At 33.9% G+C, this 8,413-nt stretch overlaps 1 pseudogene; it reads left to right on the top strand.

Moving 5' to 3' along the window:
• The first annotated feature begins 4,525 nt into the window (after positions 1-4,525).
• On the top strand, positions 4,526-4,955 carry LOC140520387 (ATP synthase subunit f, mitochondrial-like; annotated as a pseudogene).
• The last annotated feature ends 3,458 nt before the right edge of the window (positions 4,956-8,413 follow it).

Here is an 8,413-nt window from a genome sequence, read left to right as displayed (position 1 = left end):
AGTAGCTACTAAGTGTCCGAAGCAGGATCTAAATTCATATTTTCCTGACTCCAACTCTAGCAAATTGTCCACTAAAAGACATTACTTTTCCCAAAGACCTTCCTTTGGACTTAAAAAAAAATCCACTTTTACAACTATTTGGTGGAGAGATGTTGCTGAAAAACCCATTCCATTCCTTGGAAAAAAACTGTCAGGATTTTAGTGGAATGTAAGATTGGCATGAGTCAACAGTAAGATATGACAGCCAAAATAAAACTAAAATAAAATAAGCTAATATAAAGTTAGTACCTTTCCTGGGAAAACATAGTGTAAAGAAACCCGATTGGTCATGCTACTTTTAGAATATAGTGTTTGGTTATGGATGCCACATTTTAACAAAACATTAGGCATCTGGAGAAGATGAAGCAGAGAATAAGCAGGGCAGTGTAATCCCTAGAGATTATATCATATGAGTACATTTAGAGGGAGTGGGGATGTTTAGTCCAATAAAGAGAAGATTTAGATATTATGTGCAAGTATTATTTAAGTACTTGATGGACTGTCATTTGGAAGAGGGACTACACATATTATTTGGCCCCAGAGAGTTAAAATAGAAACACAGTAAAAGATGAAAAAATATAGATCTGGGCTTAGTATGAGGGAAATTTTGTAAAAATTAGAACTTTCCAAAAAATGGAAATGGCTACCTCTGAAAGCTGTCAACTGAAAGCAAGATAAATATTTTTTGGCAATATAGGAGAGGGAATTCTTAATATAATTTTTAGCTGAACTAGATGGCCCCTCACATCCCTTCCAATTCTGAGATTCAGTGATTCTTTAACTTTTATGTGTGAATGCATGAACATGTGAATTATACATGTATATACACATATACATGTATGTTGTGATATGCTATATTAATATCTAGCATCTGCATATTTATATACATATGTGTATATGTGTATAGAATATATAAATAGCTAACCTGCCTATTGTATAAACCCAAGAGAAGCATATAGGTGAAGGATGGAGCTGTCCAAGGAAGGCTAGGACAAGACGTGTAGCTAATCAGGATTTTAGTAGATAAAATTATTTAAATCAATATGGTCAAGTTCAGGGAAGTCAGTTATACATTTACGTGTGTGTCGATCCTTCATTGCCAAAGAAGACCATGCCATCAGAGAAATAATGACAGGACTTGCACTTGACTTTTTTTTGAGTGAGTGAGGGCTGTGCAGGTCACCAGCCTCACTTCTCCTCCAGAGTCATCTGAATCCAGTGACCAGATATTCATCAGGATGACTGGAGATGACCCAGGATGAGTCAATTGGGGTTAAGTGACTTGCCCAAGGTCACACAGCTAGTGAGTGTCAAGTGTCTGAGGTGAGATTTGAACTCAGGTCCTCCTGACCCCTGCACTGGTGCTCTATCCACTGCACCACCTAGCTGACCCTGGGAAGTCAGTTAAGGCAGTGAGGAATAGGCAAGTCCTAAGGGTCCATTGAGCATCTAATTCTACCATTTACAAATGCCTCATGTATAGACCCCATGGATTAACTGGTTATTACTATAGACACCAATCCAGAAGGTCAGAAAGTCACTAAAGACAAAAATAACAAGCCCAGTCTTCTGATTCTGAAATGAGTCAATTTGCTCTTGATGTTTCACTATCTGCTTGGTGTAGGTTCCTTGAATTGTTGACCACAGCTTATAAATAAGTAATGCTCTGGCTGAGGCAGAGATAGAGGTGTTAGAACTGCCTGCCATAGTGCATTCTAACCTTTTATTATCATATCTTTAGACTTAAGCTTAATACTCTGTTTCATGGCAGTTAAGTTTGGATTGACTAGCACATCTACCAAACTTGGGGAAAATCTAGACTTCTAATCTTGAACCCAGCTTCCTTCAAAATGTTCATCTGCTCTAAAAGTCTAAAGACAACTATAGAAACACTTTTTTATGAAAAAATTGTTCACAAAATCAGTAAAAAATATTAGTATCATTTCTAACTAAAAATTCAGGAAATAACAGAAAGAAATTCCATTCAAAATAAATATAAAACTAATAAAATTCCATGTAACAAACCTCCCAAGGTATTCTGTGGTCTTGTATAACTACAACTACATGTTACATAGAAAAGTGCATTGATTTTGGTGTTGCAGGAGGTTTCAAATCCCAGCTTTGCCACATAATGCCTTTGTGACATCAGGCAAGTCACTTGACCCTCTTGTTTCTCAATTTTCTCTTTTATAAAATGAAGAACCTAAGATCCCTTATAGTTCTTATTATAGAAAAATAATTATAGAGAAAATAAGGGTTCATGGTTAGGCTAAGCCAATAGATAGAGATATTACAAGTGGATTTGTAAATCCACATTTATAAATAAATATACGTATATGAATTTTAAAAATCCACATACATATAAATAAATCAATATTTAAAGGTATTACTTTTTAGAATAGTATGAAATTGCAATAAAAATCATTTGAGGAGCACATTTCTCAGAATCTTGAGAGATAAATTACAAAGGAAAATAATAATGAAAGGGCCTAGAATTACCAGATCCCCTAAGATATTTTACAGCAACAATCCTCAAAAAGATTTACTACTGGCTTTAAAAAAAAGAAAAATAGATCATTAGAAAATACTAAATTAGAAAATCCAGAAGAATAAAACACATCACCACAGTATTTTATAAATCCAACACCATAAATTACTGAGGGAAGGACTCCCTATTGACCAAGACTTGTTGGGAAAATTGGAAAGCAGCTTGAGAGAAATTGGGTTTAGATCAATATCTTGCACACTAAGCTCCAGATGAATATGTGGCATAAACATAGAATGACACATCAAAAAAGAAAGAAGAGACAAGAAGAAGGAAGTAGCTTTTGTAATCCTGACCAGGGAAAAAACTCTTAACCAAACAAGGGATAGAATGGAGAATAAAAGGTAAAAGAGATATTTTTTTTAATTTTGTGAAATGAAAAAGCTTTTCTATTAACACAATCAATGTGGCTAAAGTAATACAAGAAAATAAATGGAAAAAATCTCTGGAGCAAATATCGATCACAAAAATATTATGTCCAAGATACATAGGGAATTAACACAAATGTTAGACCAAAAAATATTCTCCAGTTAATAAATGATCAAAGGAAAGGAATAATTTTCAATAGAAGACAAGAGAATTATCAACAGTCATGTAAAATATCACACTAAATTGCTAATAATAAGACAAATGGAAATAAAAATAAATCTGAGGCTTCTTTTCAATCTCAGAAAACTGGGAAAGAAATAAAGAGAAAGAAAGGTAGGAAGGAAGGAAGGAAAGAAGGAAGACAGGAAGGAGGAAAGAAAGGAAGGAAGGAAGAAAAAGAAAGAAAGAAAGAAAGAGAGAGAGAGAAAGGATGAAGGAAGGAAGGAAGGAAGGAAGGAAAGAAGGAAAAAAAGAAAAAAGAAAGGGAGCAAGGGAGAAAGAAAGAGAGGGAGAAACAAAGGAAGAAAGAAAAAGAAAGAGATGGAGAAAGGAAAAAAGAAAGAAAGAAGGAAATAATGTGAGAAAGTCAATATACTATTTGAACCTTTTGACCCACCATTTTCACTACTGGTCATATTCTCCAAGGAAATCAAGGGAGGAAGCATATACCCAAACATGCTAAAATTTTTACTGTAATACTTTCTTGTGGCAAAAATCTGGAAATGAAGAGTTTGCTCAGTGATGTAATTTTACAGTTCAACAAACTGTGGTATGCATTGTTAGATTATTATAACACAGGGTTTCTTAATCTGAGTTCTGTGAAATTTTCTTGATGTTCTGATCTTTGTTTCAATATAATTTATTTGCTTTGTAATCATTTGTATTTTATTTTAAGCATTTAGAAGAATCATTGTGAGAAGCAATCCATAGATTTTACCAAACTAAGAATACTCATAGTATTTAAAACAATAAGAAAAAAGTCTACCCTGCCACAAAAGTGGTGAATATTAGAATTTGAGAGACCTAAAGGAAGATACATGGAGTGATGCAGAATAAAATAAAACAAGCAGAATAATAAATAAAATAACAATAAAGTAAATGAGGACAACACTAAATCCCAACCAAACTGTAACTGTGGTGAGCAAAACGCTCTCAACTCAGTGGAAAGTTGAAAGATATCATTTGTGGGATGTGGTTTATGATGTCAGATGTAGTCAATGTGGACTGATTTCGGTTTTGTTTAACTTGTCAATGTTGATGTCAGTAGGGAAGGAGGATATTGGGAAATGACCATTGCGTAAAAACAAAACATCAATAAAACTTTAAAATAAGCTACAAAGTTACCTTAGGTTTTAAGACAACATATTTTGAGGGTTTTCAGTTCTTATATTCTATGAACAAGAAAAAAAGGAACATAGAAGTACATATTATTATAAATAAGTAAACATGTGTATTATAGAAATATAAATAAAAAATATGTAAGTATAAATGAGTGTCACAGAAACATTTAGAAAATAGTACTGCTGGCCCTCTTTCCCAGCAGCCCCCACGCAGCGTCCTAGACTTGTTGGGCTCCAAGGTGGCAAGATGTCGTCCCAACCACCACTTTCAACCCCACTTAGAGAACAAAACTCCTAGATGTCAAGCTGCAGCAGCTACCAGCCTGGATAATGAAGCGGGATTTTTCCCCTAGTGGAATTGTCAAAGCTTTTCGTAGAGGTTATGATGCATATTTTAATAAGTACATCGATGTGAAGAAAGGCGGGATTGGTGGTGTTTCTATGGTGCTTGCTGCTTATGTCCTGCTCAATTATTGTGTGGCTTACAAGGAGCTTAAACATGAACGGAGACGAAAATACCACTGAAAATTCAAGACACTTCAGATGAATCTTCTCCCTCAGCTTAGAGAATTACGTAACTTTTCTTGGTGAACGTCATTTGATAGGGCCAAATATCCAACATTAAAGGATGTATTTAAACCTGAAAAAAAAGAAAAAGAAAATAGTACTATAATAAAATGATACCCTTTTGGGGGGGTTCTGCTAATGGTCAGTATCTTATTCTATAAAAGCCAGTCTTTTGAACCTGGGTAAGTTCACTGGTCATCAGGCAAAGAGGATGAAAAAACTAATACCCATCCAGAATAATATGTTATAGATATCAGACCTTTGGAGTGGAGTTTCCCTTGTACCAGCACAGAATTCTTGTGAAGTCTGCAAGATGGTGCCATGGGTCTTGTAGTGATTTTTGTGTAAACCTAGTGGTGGAAAATGCCCGACATGTCCAACGCTGCCCATTAGGCAGTCATTCCTAAGCATGCCTAATGGAAAATGCAGGAAGCTATTGGGTGTTGGAGTAAATCATTTTTTGAATAACTTTGTATCAGGACGTGTTTATGCCTGTTAGGTGCTTGCAGCCCAGCAGGGATTTCCATGCTCTTAGATTTAATAAGTTAACAATGTTATTGAGTTAAAATATGTATCTCAAATCATCTAGAAACCCTAAAAATGATATAATAAAGTTGCTTCCCTTCACTGAGCTGAATTTCTAAAAAGAATAAATTCTGCTTGTATCTGCAAGGAAATAAGAAAGTGGACCTTAATGATTTTTTGTGAAAGACATTTCCAGCTTCCTTTTGTGCAAGGGACAAGGACTTCAGGACAGGACTATCTTTTAAAATTTTGCTTGTATTTGTATCCCTGTCTCCTTTGCACAGTGCCTGTTATAGAGTAGGCACTTAATAATGTTTTTTGACTGACTGGTTATATAGGCCAACTCTGTAATCATAAGCAATAATTTCCATTTCAAAGTCCTACTGTACTATAAGAAATGATGAGGGAGACAATTTTAGAAAAAGTCTCATCACAATCATATGCCACAATCTATTTGGTCATTTCCCAATTGATGGGGGTCCCTGCAGTTCCTAATTCTTTGATACCCTAAAAAGAGTTGCTATAAATATTTTTGTACATATAGGTCCTTTTCATTTTTCTTTGATCTCTTTGGGAAACAGACCTAGTGGTATCAGTGGGTCAGGGGGCATGCACAGTTTTATAGACCTTTAGGCATCGTTCTAGGAAGATTGAACCAGTTTACAACTCCACCAATAATTCATTAGTGCACCTATTTTCCCTCCTTCCTTTTAGCATTTATCATTTCTGATATGGGTGATGTGATACCTCAATTGTTTAATTTGCTTTCTCTAGTCAATACTGATTTATAGTATTTTTTATTTGACTAAATATAGTTTTGATGTCTTTTTGTGAAACTACCTGTTCATATATCTTGACAAATTATCAATTGAGAAATGGCTTTTAATTTTATAAATTTGACTCAGTTCTCTATATATTTAAGAAAAGAACCATTTATCAGAGAAACTATCTGTATTATAAAAAATATTACTTAATTGTCTATGATAACATTTATTAAAATGTGGTTTCCCTGACTATCACTTTTAATTAGATCTATTATTGCTTTTGCTTTGTCCAAAATCACATTTGTTACCCTTGCCTTTTTTTTACTTCAAGTGAAGCATAATAGATTCTGCTACATCTCCTTATTTTAACTCTATATGTTTTTCTTTCTATTTCAACTGGGTCTTTTGTAAACAACATATTGTTTGATTCTGGTTAAGAATCCATTATGTTATCTATTTCCATTTTATGGGTGAATGCATTCCATACACATTCAGAGTTTTGGTTACTATGTATTCCTCTCCATTCTATCTTCTGTTTATCTTTCTCTCTCTCTTTTTATCCTGTCCCTCTTCAAAAATTTGTTTTGCTTCTGAACACTGCCACCTTTAATCTGCCCTCCTATTTATTATCCCTTCCCCTTTCTATTATCTCCTTCTTCTTCAATTGACCTATTGGGTACGATAGATTTCTATACTCAACTTTGAATGTGTATACATATATATACATACACATGCGTACATGTTTATGCATAATATGTATACTTATGTACATATGCATGTACATATCCATGTGCATATATGCATATACAGATGTATAGACATACACATACATTATATTTGTGTGTGCGTATATATATGTATATGTGAGTGTGTATAATATATGTATGTTCTTCCCTCTTTGTACCAATTCTAGTGAGACTGAGGTTCAAACATTGCCTGCCTCCCCTCCATTTTTCCCTCCACTATAAAAGCTATTCTTTGCATGCCTATTTTAATGTGAAAAAATAATTTCCCCATTTTACCTCTCCCTTCGCCTACTCCCAGTGCAACCCTCTTTCCTATCCCTTCATGTTTTGAAAGTTATTAGGAATTATACTTATCTTTTCATATGGGAATATAAAGAGTTTAACTCTGTTGAGTCTCTTATGATTTCTCTTTCATGCTTACCTTTTTATACTTCTTGAGTTCTTGTGTTTGAATGTAATTTTTTTTCCTATTCAGCTCTGGTCTTTTCATCAGGAATCCTTGAGAGTCCTCTGTTTTATTAAATATCCTTTTTTTTTTCTCCTGAAGGATTATATTTAATTTTGCTGGGTAGGTGATATTTGGATGTAATCCTACCTCCTTTGGTACACACAATATCTTCCAATCCCTCCACTTCTTTAATGTGGAAGCTGCTAAATCCTATGTTATACTGGTTACATGATATTTGAATGGTTAATTTCTGGTTGCTTGAAATATTTTTTTCTTGATCTGGGAGTACTGGAATTTCACTCTAATATTCATGGAAATTTTCATTTTGGGCTCCATTCCAGGAAATGATTGGTGGATTATTTTAATTTCAATTTTATTTTCTGAATCCAAAATATTTTGGCAGTTTTCCTTTAAAATTTCTTGAAATATGATGTTTAGTCTCTTTTTTTTATCACAACTTTCTAGTAGTCCAACAATTCTTAAATTATCACCCTTAGACCTATTTTCCTGGTCAGTTGTTTTTATAATGAGATACTAAACATTTTCTTCAATGTTTTCATTCTTTTGATTTTGATTATTTTGATATCTCATTAACTTATTAGCTTCTACTTTCCCAATTCTAATTTTTAAGGAATTGTTTTCTTCAGTATGCATTTGTATCTTATTTCCAATTTGGCCTATTCTGCTTTTGAAAGAGCTCTTTTCTTCAGTAAATTTTTGTATTTCTTTTACCATTAGACCAAATTTTGTGATTTAAGGTGTTATTTTCTTTAGCATTTTTGTGCCTCTTTTGCCAAACTTAATTTTCTTTTCATAATTTCTTGCATCACTCTCATTTCTTTTTCCATTTTTTCTTCTACTACTCCTCACCATGTAATCTTTGAAGCCCGTAGGCAGAGATGAAGAGGGAGAACATTCCAGACATGGGTATAGTCAGAGAAAATTTCTGAAACCAGGAGATGAAATGTCTTGTTTATGGAATTACCAAGAGGGCAGTACCACTAGCGAGGAGTAACGTCTAAAGACACTTGAAAAGGTAGAAGGAGGCTAGGTTATGAAGGACTATGAAT

This window comes from Notamacropus eugenii, chromosome 1 (assembly GCF_028372415.1).
Source record: "Notamacropus eugenii isolate mMacEug1 chromosome 1, mMacEug1.pri_v2, whole genome shotgun sequence".
Lineage (NCBI taxonomy): Eukaryota > Metazoa > Chordata > Mammalia > Diprotodontia > Macropodidae > Notamacropus > Notamacropus eugenii.
This window is presented reverse-complemented; position numbering and strand designations above follow the sequence as displayed.